Below are 20,000 nucleotides of genomic sequence, written 5' to 3' on the forward strand. Positions count from 1 at the left end.
AAAGCCGATATTCCCGCACCTCTCATTTACTTGTCTAATTGCACTTCTTGTTATTTTGCTCACTTGTCTTAACGTAACTTTTCATTGTGTCATTTAATTATCTTATTATTTTGATTGATTTTATTATACGAATTTGTAAGTCCATTTTATTCATGTTTTGATTTATTTAACGTAATTAAAATTTCATTGTTAAAATTTACTTGTGTTTTGTGTGTCTTCTCCTTACCTTACCACAGACGAAGTTCCAGATTTTCTATTTTTTTTATACTATGTGACGAGGCCATACCCCTAGCTTTGAACAGCCGAACACCAACGCGTTACCGTCACATATTATATGGGGGCCTGTCCTAGGAGCTTCACTCAGGTACTGGTGCCAAGTGGTAATTTATGGTAAGCGTATTTAACTTTGTTAACGTAGCTTTACTATTTTTCATATTCAATTTCATTTTTTATAAGGTGCGGTGTATTGTGCATTACGAGAGTAACATATAGTGAAGGTGAGACAACTTTGGATTACGTGGTGACTGTAGACCTCAGTCATACTCTTAATTGGTCATCTCTCCCTCCGTGTTATTACTCGTGTTTACCATCTTTGTCCCTTGGATATTTCTCATTTTTGACAGATCATCATATTGGTACCCTGGTACTGTGGTCTGCCCCGGGTCAAGAGTACCCAATCTTCTGCAATCTGACTGTAGGAGGACAAAGAGGGCCTGGGACCTCAGCAGCAGTTCTTGTCACCAGTTGACACCTCGCACCCCTACACGTCAGTCAGAGATGATGATACATACAACGGTAGGGAATTAGCTTACTTTTTCAGAGCACAAAAGTTCGCTAATTCTGTAAGTATCATATTAAATTCAGTAGGAAAAACTTGCTTTATGTCCTATAGAGACTCGGCAAGGTATGCCTACATCCTTGGACTACCAATTTTACTTTTGAGGCAATTAACTGTTTCATTTGTTTTCGAAACTCTGTTTCATTTGTTAGTAGGATTTTCTTGCCCTTATCCTCTTACATGAATACCGGGTACAAGATTTCCTGCGCCCTTGATTTAATTTAATCATTTAACATCATTTACTTAACTTTAATTGTGAAAGATCCCACAGGATAGGTACCAGTTGCCACGTTGTCCTGTTTCTGACATCACTATTGAATATTCGTGTACCTTTATTTGCTAATTTCACCATGTTTCGTCTCCAAGCTTTCCGTGCAAATCCAGCTGGTGAAATAGGGACTTTAAGTCGTGCCAAGAGGACTGAATTACAAACTCTTGCACATGAGTATCAAATAGAAGTTCCCTACCAAGCCAACAAAAATGACCTACATAACCTGTTGCTGGATTACTATTTAGAGCAAGGTAAGATAGACTCTGAAACTCATGAAACTTACTATATTGCAGATAAAACTGACTTGGCAACGATGAAACTTAAACTAGAGCTGGCCAAGATTGAACGTGAGCAGCAAAGAGAAGCAGCTGCCATACGAAGGGAAGAACAAGAACGAGAAATCACCCTCAGAGAACGTGAAACTACTTTGAGGAGAGAAGAACAAGAACGCGAAGCTGCTTTGAGGAGAGAAGAACACGAACGTGGACTCGCCCTCCACGAACGTGAGGTCGCCTTGCTCCATGAACGTGAGAGAGTACAGCTTGAAACAAAACAACGCGAGTTGGAGATGCAACGCGAGCATGACAAGCAACAAGCGACTCTGGCTCTAGAGTGTCGTCAACGCGAAATCGCCTTAGAAACTTCACACTTCACTCAACGCCAGCAAGCTACTGCCAATCTTCCCGTCAGTTTTAATATATCACATGCAAGTAAGTTAATGCCATCCTTTGTAGAAGCAGAAGTTGATGTGTTTTTCACCACCTTTGAAACCCTTGCTAATCAACTCAGTTGGCCTGTCGACCAATGGGCCACACTTCTCAGAGTCCATCTTACAGGTAGAGCTGCAGTCACACTCAGTACTTTGGCGTCTGAGAATGACTACCACACTCTGAAACAAGCAGTGTTGGACGCCTACCTCCTCTCTACTGAAAGTTATAGAAGGAAATTCCGTGACCACCTGAAGGCAAGTACCACTACCTTCCTCGAGTTTGCTAACACGAAACGGAGGTATTTCATGAAATGGCTGGAAGCAGCACATGTCTCTACTTTTACAGAACTCGTCAACCTGATGCTTGTTGAAGAATTCTTGAGACGTGTGCCGCCTCCTGTCCGCCTCTACTTAGCAGATAAAGAAGAAACCGACTACCTGAAGTGTGCTAAGTCGGCTGACACTTACAGCCTCATCCACCGGCTGACACCCGAACCATCCTCCAGTAAGAAGTCATGGTACAGTTACGAGAAAGTGAGCCCCGATCAAGCTGGTTCACAACTGTACTGCAAGTATTGTAGACTCTATGGACATACCATAGACAAGTGTGGTAAGTCTCAATACAAGGGAACCACTGAACAACAAAAACCCAAACCAACTCCTCCTAAGTCCGGTAAGCCTGTGATGAATGTTGGTGTTAATGTTAATGATCTTTCTCTTTTCAGTAACCACCTGTATACTGGAACTGTCTCTGCCAACGGTTCAAATCCGGAGGGACGTTTCAAATTGAAGATCTTGAGGGACACAGCGGCTCTTCAATCGATCATCTTGAAGTCGGCTGTGCCCAACATCGTCTACACCGGAGAAACTGTCTTCATCACTGACCTCACTGCTACCACTCCATACCCTCTCGCCAGAGTCCACCTGGATTGTCCCTACGTGAACGGAGAAGTCCAAGTCGCCGTCAGGGAAAAGCCTTTTCCCATGCCTGGAGTGCAACTTCTCCTAGGCAACGACTTGGCAGAAGACCTGCAACCGACCAACCTGATCGTCATGGACAAACCCCAGGTGTGTAACTCTGTGCCAAGTAACCCTATTCTAGAGTATGTTCCAGTAGAGGTTCAAGAGAGTGATGAAGTTTCTCCTCCGGTTCTCGTGACCACCCGTGCACAAGCCGCACGTCCACAGCCAGCTGACTCTACTGCTACCGCTGTCCCTCAAGACCCTCAGAAACTACCCCCGCATCTGACCAAGTTGGAGTTCCGTAAGTTGCAGAGGGAAGATCTTACTTTAACACCATTGTTTTTCCAGGCTGAGACTCAACCCGACAGTATTCCTGTGTTCTTCCTAGAGAACGACTTGCTCTACCGCAGATATAGACCCAGTAAACTGAAAGAGGAGGACGATTGGGCCAACATCGAACAACTTGTGATTCCTACCAGCCTGCGGCCCACTATTCTACACCTGGCCCACGGAGCACTCTCCCACTACGGCTTCAACAAGACTTACCATGGAATTCGTCAAGACTACTACTGGCCAGGTATGGTAAATAACGTCAAACAGTACGTAAAACAGTGTCATACATGTCAGATGGCAGGCAAACCGAACATCTCCATTCCCAGAGCGCCACTGATTCCCATACAGGTGCCTGCGGAACCTTTCCACAGACTCATAATAGACTGTGTCGGTCCTTTACCTCGGACCAGTTCAGGTAACGCCTACATCCTAACCATCCTGTGTCCTACCGCCAGATTTCCCATAGCAGTTCCAGTGAAGAACATCACGGCTGCTACGGTTATAAAACATCTATTGAAGATCTTCACTCAATACGGATTTCCCAGGGAGATTCAGAGCGACTGTGGTACCAACTTTACCAGTGATCTCTTCAAAAGGACACTGGAGGAGTTCAACATCAAACAGGTATTGTCCAGCCCCTATCATCCTGCTTTACAGGGTTCTCTTGAACGTAGTCATCAGACAATCAAAGCACTCTTGAAAAAGTTTTGTAGTGAAACCTCGAAGGATTGGGATAAGCAGATTGACCTTATAATGTGTATTTTCAGAAGTCTCCCCAATGAGTCCCTAGGAGTATCTCCTTATGAGATGCTCTACGGCCGTAAGTGCCGTACTCCCCTTAAGGCTTTCAAAGACTCTCTCCGAGATGCCACCTTCAGTGAGCATCAGAATGTGCCCCAGTTTCTTCAAAACCTTCAACACATTCTCGAGAGAGTCCACCGCTTTGCCCATGATAATCTATTGAAAGCCCAGGAGAGAATGAAGACTCATTACGACCAGATCAGCAAAGTAAGAAAATTCAAGCCGGGAGACTTCGTCCTTGCATACTTCCCTATCCCAGGTTCACCTTTACAAAACAGGTTTTCAGGACCCTACTGCGTCAAAGAGTGCAGGAATAACAACAACTACGTCATAGAGACTCCAGATAGGCGGCGGAAGACCCAGCTGTGCCACGTCAACCTCCTGAAGCAATATAATGGTACTCCTCCCACTGTCCTGATTAACTGTTCTACCTTCACAGAACCCTACATCCACAGTGAGACCTTCCCAGCTTCTCCTCCCGAAAGCACTGACAAGGAGTCAGCACTTTCTAATTCCGAAATCCTTAATGATCTTCCCAAATGCTTTCAGGATAATAATCGTGCTCCTTTGCCCTATTCTAATTCCACTCTCACCTCGTCAGATAAGCCCTTCATCCTCCATGTCGACGCCAGTGGTACCGACGTTGGTGGTGTCGCGATGCAGCAACGAGGCGAGGAGAATACACCTGTCAGCGACTACTGCTACAAGGAACTACGGAACAATTGGCAAGGAGCTACTCTTCATCATCCTGAAGCTCCAGCACTTCACTCCACACCTGAAAAGTGCTCGGTCCACCATCAACACGGACCACACCACCCTACACCTCCTGCACGCCCACTTCTCATCTCAACGTCTTCTACTATGGGCTTGCTAACTGCAGAAAATCCACCTGGAGACACGCTATACCAAGATTCCGACAACATCTTAGCCCATGATCTCTCCAGAGTTTATGAAGTAGAAGCGACTCCATCTATTACTCCACCACATAACGACGTACTTCTTCCAGAACCGCAGGCTTCGGGGGAGAGTTGTGATGATAATCTCCTTCAAGAGATTGAGCCTGCTCTTCCCTCCACAAATACGTCGTTACCTCTATATAAAACTACTATGGAGGAAATGTCCAACAACGACAACAACACCAGCAAGGTTTGCCAGAGCGCAAAACGTATGCAGCCAGGAACACCTGCTCAGACTCAAACCGCCAAACTACCCGTCTTGCTGCCGGCTCCTCTGATTGGTCGCCGGTCGGGCTGCAACTGCACTCCACCCCCCCCATACTACTTGATGTCTGGGGCCGCCACGACCTCAGTCCTCAGAATATTCAGTGCTTTCTCACAGTTAACACTTCTCCCTGCTAGACGTAAGCTTTGGCGTACGTGTACTGAGAGAGGGTGTAGCTTAAAGCCGATATTCCCGCACCTCTCATTTACTTGTCTATTGCACTTCTTGTTATTTTGCTCACTTGTCTTAACGTAACTTTTCATTGTGTCATTTAATTATTCTTATTATTTTGATTGATTTTATTATACGAATTTGTAAGTCCATTTTATTCATGTTTTGATTTATTTAACGTAATTAAAATTTAATTGTTAAAATTTACTTCTGTTTTGTGTGTCTTCTCCTTACCTTACCACAGACGAAGTTCCAGATTTTCTATTTTTTTTTATACTATGTGACGAGGCCATACCCCTAGCTTTGAACAGCCGAACACCAACGCGTTACCGTCACAATATATTAGACGAGGAGGGGGAGTAGCCATATATGTTAGGGACAATTTGAAATGTAGTCTCAAAGAGGGAATCAAAACTGAGCCACACACAGAAACTATTTGGATAGAAGTATACGAAAAAGCAAATAATATTATAATAGGAGTTATATATAGGCCACCAAATTTAGACAGAATGGAAGCAAAGCATCTATGGGATGAAATATCTAGAGCATCTAGATCTAACAGTATTTATGTCATGGGTGACTTTAATTTTAGTGGAATAAACTGGGTGAACAAAACAGGGAATAGTGAAGCAGAAGATTTTCTAGAATTAATTGACGATTGCTTTCTTACGCAACACATTAAGGAACCAACGCGGGAAAATAATATTTTAGATTTAGTGTTAACTAACAGGGAAACACAAATTAATGACATGGAAATAGGGAATGAGCTAGGGAACAGTGATCACAAAGAAATCAGATTTAGCATAGAATGGAATAGACCTGTACGGGAAAATTCTGTTAAAGTGCCAGATTTTCGAAAAGCTGATTTTAATAGCCTAAGAAATTTTTTGGGTCAAATAGATTGGAAAGTCTTGGGTATGGGATGTGGGCCAGTCTTGGAGCGAGACATGAACCCAGCGACAGGTGATGTAAAAGGGGATTTCGATGTGGATTTAATATATAACTTATTTAAGAATATTCTAAACAAAGCACAGGAACGTAGTATACCATACAAATTGAATAGATCGAATACTAATGACCCAAAGTGGATAACAAATAATTTAAAGAACCTTATAGGTAAAAAGAGAGCTCGGTACAAAAGGATTAAGAATGGGGAAGTCAGTTTAGAACAGGAATTCATACAACTGGTTAGAAATGTTAAAAAAGAGATTAGGAAAGCAAAAAGAAACTATGTAGTTTGCATAGCAGAGCAAGCAAAGTCAAATCCTAAAGTTTTTTTTCAGTTAAATCGAACTAAGACTAGGGAAAGGATAGTTCCATTAAAATCTGAGACTGGTCAAATAACGGATAATGACAAGGAGATGAGTAGTATTTTTAACAAATATTTTATATCTGTATTTACTAAAGAAGAACTTAACAATATGCCTTCAGCCGAACAAGTCTGAACAAGTTCGAGCTGGAATTGGTGATATTGTTGGAAACATGAATGATATTATGACGGGAAATGGGAACAAACGCATTATTTGTATTAGTGTAGGGAGTAATGATGTTGGGCGAGTTAGGAGTGAGGAACTAATACAGAGATTCAGGACAGCCATTGAATTAGTTAGGAGCAAGGGAGGAATCCCGATCATATGTGGCATTCTTCCAAGAAAGGAAGTGGGAAATGAATGGATGTCGAGGGCACTTGGTGTCAATTGCCGGCTGGAAAGATATTGCAAATCAAATGCAATATCTTTCATAGACAACTAGGAACACTTTTATGGAAGAAATGAAATGTATGCTCGTGATGGGGTGCATCTATCGAGGGCTGGGGTTGTTGCTGTTGCGAACTAGTTGGAACCAGTGGTTAGAGATGTTTGTTTGGGTTTAAACTGTTAGTAGATAGTGGTATGGGAATTGATTTGGAAGAAGGAGGTAATAAAAGTATGTGTTCCTGGGAGAAAAGAATTGGCAAAATGATCAGGGAAAGAAAAGGACCTCAAAATAACAATTCACTTAGTATATATTACACTAACAGTAGAAGTCTAAGAAATAAAATTAATGAATTAAATGCTCTTGTCAGCACAGAAAAAATATATATTATTGCACTTACCGAAACGTGATGAATGTAGAAAATAGAGAACTATTAGCTGAATATCAGATAAATGGATTTAAACTATTTCACACAGATAGATATATTAGACGAGGAGGTGGAGTAGCCATATATGTTAGGGACAATTTGAAATGTAGTCTCAAAGAGGGAATCAAAACTAAGCCACACACAGAAACTATTTGGATAGAATTAAACGTAAAAGCAAATAATATTATAATAGGAGTTATATATAGGCCACCAAATTTAGACAAAATGGAAGCAAAGCATCTATGGGATGAAATATCTAGAGCATCTAGATCTAACAGTATTTATGTCATGGGTGACTTTAATTTTAGTGGAATAAACTGGGTGAACAAAACAGGGAATAGTGAAGCAGAAGATTGTCTAGAATTAATTGACGATTGCTTTCTTACGCAACACATTAAGGAACCAACGCGGGAAAATAATATTTTAGATTTAGTGTTAACTAACAGGGAAACACAAATTAATGACATCGAAATAGGGAGTGAGCTAGGGAACAGTGATCACAAAGTAATCAGATTTAGCATGGAATGGAATAGACCTGTAGGAGAAAATTCTGTTAAAGTGCCAGATTTTCGAAAAGCTGATTTTAATAGCCTAAGAAATTTTTTGGGTCAAATTGATTGGAAAGTCTTGGGTATGGGGTGTGGGCCGGTCTTGGAGCGAGACATGAACCCAGCGATAGGTGACGTAAAAGGAGATTTAGATGTGGATTTAATATATAACTTATTTAGGAATATTCTAAACAAATCACAGGAACGTAGTATACCATACAAATTGAATAGATCGAATACTAATGACCCAAAGTGAATAACAAATAATTTAAAGAACCTTATAGGTAAAAAGAGAGCTTGGTACAAAAGGATTAAGAATGGGGAAGTCAGTTTAGAACAGGAATTCATACAACTGGTTAGAAATGTTAAAAAAGAGATTAGTAAAGCAAAAACACACTATGAAGTTCGCATAGCAGAGCAAGCAAAGTCAAATCCTAAAGGTTTTTTCAGTTATATCGAACTAAGGCTAGGGAAAGGATAGGTCCATTAAAATCTGAGACAGATCAAATAACGGATAATGACAAGGAGATGAGTAGCATTTTTAACAAATATTTTGTATCTGTATTTACTAAAGAAGAACTTAACAATATGCCTTCAGCCGAACAAGTCTATGTGGGTGGGGATGAGGACAGGTTGACTAGTTTAGCAGTTACCAGGGAGGATGTAATTAAACAATTAGAAAAACTAAAACCAAACAAATCCCCAGGGCCGGATGAAGTGTTTGCCAGGGTGCTTAAAGAATACAAAGAGGAGCTTTGTGACCCAGTGTCTACCATATTTAATAAATCAATAGAGTCAGGCAGAGTGCCAGAGTCATGGAAGGTAGCTAATGTGGTACCAATTTTTAAGAAAGGAGATAGATCACTTGCGTCAAACTATCGACCAATTAGCCTAACGTCTATTGTGGGAAAGTTACTTGAATCAATAATTGCAAATACAATTCGTCTCCATCTTGAAAAACATAAATTAATAAATGAGTCGCAACATGGTTTTACAATTGGCCGTTCATGTTTAACAAATTTGCTAACTTTTTATTCCAGCATAGTTGAGGCAGTTGATAGTGGTAAGGATTGTCATGTTGTGTACCTTGACTTTAGCAAAGCTTTTGATACAGTGCCACATGAAAGACTAATTAAAAAAATAGAAGTTCATGGTATTGGGGGTGCTATAATAAGTTGAATTCTATATAATATAATAAGTTGGGTTTACTCTATATAATACGGACAATACCCTTTTGCTCTACGCGAGGTTTCTGTCCACGCTGAGCTGGCCTTAGGACACCTGCGTTATCATTTGACAGATGTACCGCCCCAGTCAAACTCCCCACCTGATAATGTCCTCGGAGCGGATCGCTGCAATTATAGCTCCCATTCCAAAACCTAAAGACCCAGGAAATCCAAGACCCATCTCATTAACAAGCTGTCTGGCTAAAACTGCAGAAAGAATGGCTCTTAATTGAATTGAATGGAAAGCCAATCCACTATACCAAAATATGTTTGCTTACAGAAAAGGTGTTGGAACCACAGAATGCCTTACCTCCCTCCTGGATAAAATCAATGACAAACCTGGAATCCTTATTTTTCTAGACCTTGAAAAAGCCTTCGAGCTAGCCAATGCTCCAGCTACACTGTGCTGCCTTGTGGATAAGGAAATCAAAGGACACGCTCTTGCTTTTGCCAAAGGAAGCCTGCTTAACCGAGAAGCTAAAGTCAAATTCCAAGGAAAAACATCGACCTTAAAGAGGCTGGAAAATGGAACTCCGCAGGGAGGAATACTAAGCCCCTTCCTCTTCAACTGTCTCATGGAACAATTCATGAAGCTCAAGCTACCAAAAGCCAAACTTCTTAACTATGCAGACGACTTTGTGGTCATCATCAATGGCAAAGGGGCAAGGAACCATGCACAAAAATGCCTAGATATTATCAGCAAGGAAGCGGAACGCATAGCAGTGAAAATAAACAGCAATAAAACAAAAGCAATGGCCGTTAAAATGAGAACTCAAGACATCAGACTGGCAATACAAGGACAAGAAATTGAGTGGGTTACCTCTTTTCAATACCTAGGAGTCATAATAGACAACCAGTTGAAATTCACTCAAGAAATTGAATATCTTCGGCAACGCTGTAAAGCCAGAAACTCAGCTTTGCGCTCTCTGACCAGTCTTAGAGAGGGTGCATCTCTACCAGTACTCAAAATGTACTACGTTCAAGCAGTTAGGTCACTCATCGACTATGCTGCTCCTGCTCTTACATCCCTCAGTGATAACCAATGGGAGAAACTGGAAGTGTCTCAAAATGATGCTCTGAGAACAATGCTGGGAGCACCTATATGGACGCGTAGAGAGAACCTTAGAATGGAAACAAATTTACCAGCATTAGAAAACAGGATGAAACAAAGGATAGCCACCATAATAGGAAAACTTACTGGAACAACCGCCAGGCTGTCAATCAAAGACAGCATACAGAGATCCTTTCAGAAAAACCTACAGTATAGAACAAGCTCATGGATGGATAATGTGGTCAAGATTTTAGAGAAAATGGACATGAAATGGACCATTAAAAACAAAGGGGAAAATAGACCATATCAACACTTTCGACAGCCTCCTCCATGGGAAGAATCGACTCTAAAGATAATCATTGAAACATTATCAGTTAAAAAATCAGCATGTGACCCGCAGAGGCTCAAGGAAGTAATAGAGCAACAAATGGAAACTATCTCTAGACCCACAACGACTCACATCTTCACAGACGGATCAGTTGATCAAGAAAAAGGTTCTGCTGGGGCAGCAGTTTACACTACCAACCATGAAGCTTACTGGAGCATGAATAGTGGGTGCTCAACATTACAGACAGAATTATATGCCCTGAAGGAGGCAATAAACTATACAATTGAGAATAATTTACATGATGTCATCATTCATACCGACTCTAAATCTTCGCTCCAGGCATTGTTATCCAGTCAGCACAGAGATAATATACATCTCCTCACAGAAATTCAACATATAGGAAAAGATGCCCATAATCGAGGGCTGTCAATCACCCTAAATTGGATACCAAGTCACATTGGCATAAAGGGTAATGAAAAGGCAGACTCACTAGCAAAAGCTGCCACTGCTCTACCTGTTGTACAGGTTCAAATCCCTCCAAGTTTCTCACAGATAAAGGAGCAAATCAAGAAGAAAATATTCTCAACTATCAAAAGTCGCCACAGAGCCAAAGTAGCGGAAGGAAGATCCACTGCGATATGGTATGAACAAGCCACTGGTTACTCCTCTTTCAAGCCTGACAAAAAGATATCCAGAGACATTGCAGTAGCCATACACAGACTCAGACTTGGTTACAAGTGCTGCTGGGAGGTAATGAACCCAATAGTTAAGGAGTGTCATATCTGTGAAACTGAGGCAGAGGCGCCACTATTGCACAACTTACTGGAATGTGAAGCTACTGAAGCCCTGCGCATCAAACTCAACATTAATCTAACGACAGCAGCTGCATTAGATGCACATTCCACCGCGACTACAATGATTAGAAAAGCTGTTGAGGAATGGGACTCATTAGTGAGCATTCTGCATCTACATCTGCCACCAAGATAATGTTAATAAAAAAAGATTAAAACCAGTGCAATAAAACAGAAGCGACAAAAATAAGCAGGGAAAAAGGAGAAGTCCTCTCCTCCAGTTTAAACTTAGACCTAAATATCACAGGAAAAAGGTTATCATGTATATCACCAAACTCAATTACGGGCTCACCATAGCCCAGTGCTATATGGACACTCCGTCCTGAATAGCTAAATCTTTAACAACATAACAACATCAACTTAGTGTATAAGGGTACACCTTATCTTAGTGTATAAGGGTACACCTTATCTTAGTGTATAAGGGTACACCTTATCTTAGTGTATAAGGGTACACCTTACCTTAGTGTATAAGGATGCACCTTACCCTTAGTGTATAAGGGTACACCTTACCCTTAGTGTATAAGGATGCACCTTACCCTTAGTGTATAAGGGTACACCTTACCCTTAGTGTATAAGGGTACACCTTACCTTAGTGTATAAGGGTACACCTTACCTTAGTGTATAACGGTACACCTTATCTTAGTGTATAAGGGTACACCTTATCTTAGTGTATAAGGGTACACCTTATCTTAGTGTATAAGGGTACACCTTATCTTAGTGTATAAGGGTACACCTTATCTTAGTGTATAAGGGTACACCTTACCCTTAGTGTATACAAAATGGAGACGAACCGATAAAAGTGCGCCAAAACCCTGAAGGCGCCAGCAGGCTGGCGATTGGCGGGCTGTGGTCACGTAACGAGATTAACCAATGAGACCCCGCCCCTGGGAGACTGTCATGTCACCGGGAGGCTGGGCTGGGGGCTTGTAGACTGCTGGGCTCTCAGAGATTCTCAGACGGCACTTGGTTGAGAACGGACTTGTGCTGGTTGTGCTCTCGAGTTCTTAGGTCCAGGAGCCTCATCCAGGGACATATCCCAGCCTGACATATTGGCAGTGACTACGGAAGACTAACACACTTCAGGGAAGTGCGAGGAAGCCGAGTTCCAGCGGTGTGAGGGCGCCGAGGACTGTGAGTTGATAGTGTTGGAGAGACATCTCCGGCCAACACATCACAAGGCGCAGTGTGGTCACAATGCGACCCAAGATGTTGGAGGAGTTGAGAGCGGCGACGACAGGAGTAGCAAGTGGCTTTCCCCCAGCGGAACTCCGAGGTACTCAGAGCTGTGCTCAGATCACGTCCACTGGAAACTCAGAAAGGAGAAGTCGCAACCTGCTGATAACCTGAGAACAAATACTCTATGAGTATTTGGTCTCAGTGAAGGAGGGATCGAGGGAGACAACGTGAGCAGGGACAACTGGGCAAGCCAAGCCAGTGATCAGGAACTGCATATTTGGGAGTGAGCACGAAGACGACTCGTATCTTCACGACGCCTAGGGACCTGTAACTCGACCGGAACGCTGAGGAATGATGTGAGGGACTGAGGACCATCGGAGTCCAGGCGTCTGAGGGCAGGATATGTTACAGGTAGATCATTATTCCCTCCCATTGTCCCTTGATAATTAGGCAAGATAGGCATAGAAATATATAGGTTGTTACTAGAATGTATATTGATTCTTAGGAGTAGATTAGGCTGTAGGGCAGCTTGTATATGTCATCTTCTACCTGGTGAAGACAGCGAGTGGCGGAGCCGAGAGGATTATGGGTCTTCGCTGACGGAGCCGGCCTCCATAAGGGCAAATATCCCCTTAAATTCGTTCAGCTGACTCGGGTTGCCGGAGGCCACCAAAGAAGCGCCACTGTCATCTGATTTATATATTATTACACGTATACTTCTATCATGTTTATGTAGTTTTCTCTTCAGTAAACTTTATTTACTTTTATTATCGCTTTTATATGACTCCTCACTGAACATTGTGAACAAGTGATAGAAGTGCACCACACTAGTACTGATATTAAACAGAAAAGTGACACTAGGAGGCAACACTGTATCAAATTTGAAATGAAAGCGTTGCCGGGACGCAGAGAAGATTACCCAGCTGGCGACCGAAATAATAGTTGAGAACTGAGGTAACGACCGGAGGTCCGGCAAAACTTTGCACGTGTAGGTGGGCAAGCCCGGTGGGGGTTATCTTGAGATGATTTCGGGGCTTTAGTGTCCCCGCGGCCCGGTCCTCGACCAGGCCTCCACCCCCAGGAAGCAGCCTGTGACAGCTGACTAACACCCAGGTACCTATTTTACTGTTAGGTAACAGGGGCATAGGGTGAAAGAAACTCTGCCCATTGTTTCTCGCCGGCGCCTGGGATCGAACCCAGGACCACAGGATCACAGGTCCAGTGTGCTGTCCGCTCGGCCGACCGGCACACTGTTACGAATCTCACTAGGATTCTGCCATTACTCTTGATTCTCATATTACTTTATTGTCTTGTTCTTTAATATAGCATCTAGTTGTATGATATAAAATTTTGTATGTTATATATATATATATATATATATATATATATATATATATATATATATATATATATATATATATATATATATATATATATATATATATATATATATATATATTATAGCATGCAGTAGTGTGCCTGAGTTACATTATATTGTGTGAGGCTTTTGGTGTTAATTTCTCATGTAGTTTCTCCGTGTGGGTGGTTGACCATATTTGGATATGGCCAGTGTGGGAACATTGTTGTCAATCGAGTGTTTATAGTTTTCCATTTGAGTTATGCCCATATTTGGTTTCTGTATTATTGTATGGAATGTTGTACCAGTGTTTACTACTCTTTAGTTTAACAATGTTTTGAATATTAGTGCTGCGTTTTATTATTAGATTTTCCACCATGTTGTGTGGACGGTTAGTTGATTTTTTGGTAGACGCTTGGCCTGCGGTCCAAGGCGTGGGGCAGAAGCGTGGCGGCTGCTGTCGTGAGGAGTCATGTTTTAAGTTAAGTCATTGGTCACTGTTATTTTAGCCCATATAAATGTTAATTATCTGATTAGATGATATTGTATTTATCTCTCTAATTAATCCATGTCTTAGTGATAGTGCTCATGTCCCAATAAGGAGGTTATTCTATGATTTGCATGCTGAAGAATATTTCTGGTTATTATTTATACATTTAAGTGTTATTCAGATTGTCCCCCTTAGCATAAATATATTGTTCTCCATTTTATGCAGTGATGTATATTTACCCCTAGACAGTTGTTGGCAAGGCCGATTTATTATCTTTTTATTGCACTGCGGGGAGAAGAACCTTGTTTAGTCTCAAGGGTGGTAACACTCACCCCTTAACATTATTGCCAACAGCATTTGGTGTTCCCAGGCGGTCACTCATCCAAGCACTAACCAAACCCAACGTTGCTTAACTTCGCTGATCGGACGAGAAGCGGTGTTCTCAACGTGGTATGGCCGTTGGCGCTCTCTCTCTCTGGGGTGTTGCACATTGCAGGATCGAGCTCAAGCAGTTTTTTTTTCTACCACAGATGTGGCCACACGTTTACAATGCTAACCAGCATTGTGTCTTTCACATAGTGTCATTAATGTACATTTACAAAGGTGAAATGTAATTCTGATCAGGTTCCATATATACTTTATACCCATACATATATATACACACACACATATACATACATATATACACACACATGCATTCACATACATTTGTCTAATTTACTCTGACAGGGTGAGATAGCTGATAAAGAAACTAGTGTGCAATTAAGCACATAACCACTGAAGGTGCTTTTACAAGCTCAGGTTATATAGTTACATCATATATATACATTGTATAATTGGTATATTACATGGTCAATCTTGGATACAAGTCCAATATATCAAGTGTTCCAGTACTCATATAGTAATTACAGAGTTCAGCATACCTTAGCCCAGGAGGGCGAAAGTCAGTCAGTATGGGACATTCTACAATATAATGTTCAAGTGAGTGCATGTTTTCTCTTTCACAAAGTTGACACATTGTGTACTCGACATTTTGTTTTTGAGAGAGCTGCCAGATACGTCTATATCCCAGGCGTATTCTGGGATACGGGATTCTGGCCACTATAACATCACATTGCCGGGTTCTTGTTCCATTAGTCCCATATGTGAATGTCTCCTCACGATATCTATCATAATATTTAATGCTACAACTTTCAGGTCTTTGTGAATTTGTTAGGTCGGTGAGATCTTCACTAGATATTTGTTTAAGTATTCTCTTTGTCACTGCTAATGAAACACCCATATCAATTTCTACCACAGGTTTTCTGCAGGCTGTCTTTGCAAGCATATCAACAGTGTCATGCCTTGAGATGCCAACATGTGATGGTATCCATAGGAATTTAACCTAAAATCTGTTTTCTTTAGCAGCTAAAACATTCATTCGAATATCACTGACAATACAAAATCAACTGATAGATCCCAGTTATCCCATGGAGTAATTGGCTCATTAATCATTAGCTGAGTTGGGTACATATTTAATATTTTGATGGAGTTGGCTACCTTGTAGAACCAATATACATAATCAGATTTCGTTCTTCTTCTATAGACCTCAGGTGAGTGCAGCATATTAGAAAGTTTAGCTTGAAACTTCATGTGTTGTCTAGAACTACTCAATGCCTTCACGCCGAAAACTGTGCTAATAGACAAAATTCTCTCACTTATGGTAGGTAATTTTAACTCTGCTCTCATATTAACTATTCTCGTGGACTTTGGAGCCCCAAGGATGAGACGCATAGCTTCATTTTGCAAGGTTTCAAGAGATTTCAGCTCTTTGTCAGTATCAAGCAGTGTGTGCTGGGCTTTCTCCTCTCTCCCCTCAGCAGCAGCCACATGTGCCTCACTGATGGTCTGCAACACACCTGCAGCAGCCACATGTGCCTCACTGATTGTCTGCAACACACCTGCAGCAGTCACATGTGCCTCACTGATGGTCAGCAACACACCTGCAGCAGCCACTTGTGCCTCACTGATGGTCTGCAACACACCTGCAGCAGCCACATGTGCCTCACTGATGGTCTGCAACACACCTGCAGCAGCCACATGTGCCTCACTGATGGTCTGATGATACCATGATGACACAATGATTGCAATTCAATATTAGTTTTGATTGTTGCACTGCTTACCTCCACCTCTGGAAAGATAACTTTCGTCACTTTTTAAATCAGCTTTTTACAAACTTTGTATTTCCTCATAATTTGTGCATTTATTCCATGTTAAACAGGATGAAACAATGATGATCAGTAGAACTGAGTTCTTTGTCCAGTTGTACATTATTTATAGAATATTAATTAGAAGATAAAATTATGTCCAGGATATTTGAGGTTCACGTTAGATTCTTAACCAATTAACACAGTGCGATTTAAAAGAAATTTGTGAACAAACGCAGGCGATGAGTCACAATAACGTGGCTAAAGTAAGTTGACCAGACCACACACTAGAAGGTGAAGGGACGACGACGTTTCGGCCAGTCCTGGACCATTCTCAAGTCCATTCTCAATTCTGAACTTGAGAATGGTCCAGGACGGACCGAAACGTTGTCGTCCCTTCACCTTCTAGTGTGTGGTCTGGTCAACTTGTGAACAAACTATGTCCATAGGTATTAGATATTGGATCTCCCCAGTATGGTGTAGGCAGATTTACGTCACCAATTAAGACTGATTCGTTCGTGTTACATATATCAGCTATTTGATTATATGTCAATTCATCTTTTCCAAAATAAGCAGCAAGAAGCTTGAAGTAGATCCATATTAGTAATTGATGCTGTTGTTATCACCTAATGCAATAAACATATAATCTATATCTAAGAGATGAGTGTGTAGGTTCGTTATTAGGTTAACATATTTTCCTTTACCAGTTTTCATGTAAATATTACCAATAATGTTACTTTTTTCACAGACATCGAATGGCTGCTTCAGGAGTAGAACAATTCTTACACAGGCTACTACAGGTGTAGAACAATTCTTACACAGGCTACTACAGGTGTAGTACAATTCTTACACAGATTACTACAGGTGTAGAACAATTCTTACACAGACTACTACAGGTGTAGAACAATTCTTACACAGGCTACTACAGGTGTAGAACAATTCTTACACAGGCTACTACAGGTGTAGAACAATTCTTACACAGGCTACTACAGGTGTAGAACAATTCTTACATTCTTACACAATTCTTTGGTCCAGGCGGGACCAAAAAGCCAAAGCTCAACCCCCGCAAGCACAATTAGGTGAGCACAGGCTACTACAGGTGTAGTACAATTCTTACACAGACTACTACAGGTGTAGAACAATTCTTACACAGACTACTACAGGTGTAGAACAATTCTTACACAGGCTACTACAGGTGTAGAACAATTCTTGCACAGGCTGCTTCAGGTGTAGAACAATTCTTACACAGGCTACTACAGGTGTAGAACAATTCTTACACAGGCTGCTTCAGGTGTAGAACAACTCTTGCACAGGCTGCTTCAGGTGTAGAACAACTCTTACACAGTCTGCTTCAGGTGTAGAGTTCGTTCAAACTATGCCAATGAATCTGGGTAAATAAACGTTACCAAATATTTTCAAAAGTTTCTCCGTCTCATTAATATATAAATATTAATTTATCGTTTAGACTAATGACAATGTTGAACGTAAGGCCTTTTATGAACATGTAGGTCGTGCAGGCACTATAAATGATAACTGATTTTCTTTAGAAGTTTTGAATCATTAACTATTACATCCTCAGCAATTTATCGGATACTGTTATCATAGTGGCATCCAGGCAGAAGCTTATATGTTTGACAATTATTACATAAAAAATAATGAAAATAAAGATTCTCAATGGTTTTTGCTCCTGATTGAAAATAGAACTATTGTAATGCTTAGAAATAACTAGAATTTAAAATGACTAGATAAACAGCACTCAGTGGCTACAATTAATTGTAACTGGGTATTGAATTACAGTTTGAGTCAGTATTGAGTTACAGATGGAGTTTCCTGAGGTATATAAGGTAAGAATCCCAGGACTCCATCCCTGTTGTTGTCTTCACACAGTACACCCACAGTGTATGCTCAGTAACTGTACTAGACACATAAATAACAAGAATTATATTAACAACACGAGACTACACTAAAGATAAGAATGACACTACCAAACTCCTAACGACTTTTCTCCTAAGAACACATAAGAACATTACCTTACTCTCATATCCCACCCTGGCCACACCTCTCAGCCTAGAGCACTGATTGTTCCCAAGAACACATAAGAACATTCCCTTATTCTCATATCCCACCCTGGCCACACCTCTCAGCCTAGAGTACTGAGTGTTCCCAGGAACACATAAGAACATTCCCTTATTCTCATATCCCACCCTGGCCACACCTCTCAGCCTAGAGTACTGAGTGTTCCCAAGAACACATAAGAACATTCCCTTACTCTCATATATCACCCTGGCCACACCTCTCAGCCTAGAGTACTGAGTGTTCCCAAGAACACATAAGAACATTCCCTTACTCTCATATCCCACCCTGGCCACACCTCTCAGCCTAGAGTACTGAGTGTTCCCAAGAACACGTAAGAACATTCCCTTACTCTCATATCCCACCCTGGCCACACCTCTCAGCCTAGAGTACTGAGTGTTCCCAAGAACACATAAGAACATTCCCTTACTCTCATATATCACCCTGGCCACACCTCTCAGCCTTGAGTACTGAGTGTTCCCAAGAACACATAAGAACATTCCCTTATTCTCAAATCCCACCCTGGCCACACATAACAAATTGCGATGTTCATAATACTCTGTATGATCATTTCAGAAGCATCTTGAGTCGTGATAAATCATACAAGATAAAATTATATTTGTCTGACAGGTTGGACAGCTGTTCAGTTAGCAGCCTTTAGAGGTCACAACGACGTGGTGAGGATTCTCACCCGTGATGGTGCAGATGTCAACGAGGAGAATGAAGTGTATAGCAACGATGTTCGGCAATTTCGTAAGAAATCCATAAATTTTTATAACATAACAAGGTGGGAAACCCGGCGCTCCCTTAAACACATCCCCACTCGCATCACCTTTTGTTTCCATCTCTCTCCTCTCTATACAATTTTCCACCCTCAATTCCAACTTTTCCCATTTTCCCCCCCTCCTCCCTCCTCTACCCCCTCTCTTGCACACTCCCTTCCCTACCCTTTATCTTTCCCGGACCCCTTGCCTTCTCTTGCCCTTCACACTCTCACCCACTCGTTCTCCCCTCTTTTCCTCTACCCTTCTATCTCCTAACTTACTGATTTATTCCTTCTCTCTCTCTCTCTCTCTCTCTCTCTCTCTCTCTCTCTCTCTCTCTCTCTCTCTCTCTCTCTCTCTCTCTCTCTCTCTCTCTCTCTCTCTCTCTCTCTCTCTCTCTCTCTCTCTCTCTCTCTCTCTCTCTCTCTCTCTCTCTCTCTCTCTCTCTCTCTCTCTCTCTCTCTCTCTCTCTCTCTCTCTCTCTCTCTCTCTCTCTCTCTCTCTCTCTCTCTCTCTCTCTC

At 41.5% G+C, this 20,000-nt stretch overlaps 1 protein-coding gene and 1 non-coding gene across 2 annotated transcripts in view; one reads left to right on the top strand and one right to left on the bottom strand.

Annotated features, from left to right (window-relative positions):
- The window catches only part of LOC123753351 (uncharacterized), a gene marked incomplete in the record, with an annotated part of 352,004 nt that overhangs the window by 96,886 nt on the left and 235,118 nt on the right, over positions 1-20,000 (top strand).
- Positions 14,802-14,920, bottom strand: LOC138367378 (5S ribosomal RNA). Its single transcript, XR_011229347.1, has one exon. It is a non-coding gene; the product is annotated as a 5S ribosomal RNA (ribosomal RNA).

Source organism: Procambarus clarkii, chromosome 2 (assembly GCF_040958095.1).
Source record: "Procambarus clarkii isolate CNS0578487 chromosome 2, FALCON_Pclarkii_2.0, whole genome shotgun sequence".
Lineage (NCBI taxonomy): Eukaryota > Metazoa > Arthropoda > Malacostraca > Decapoda > Cambaridae > Procambarus > Procambarus clarkii.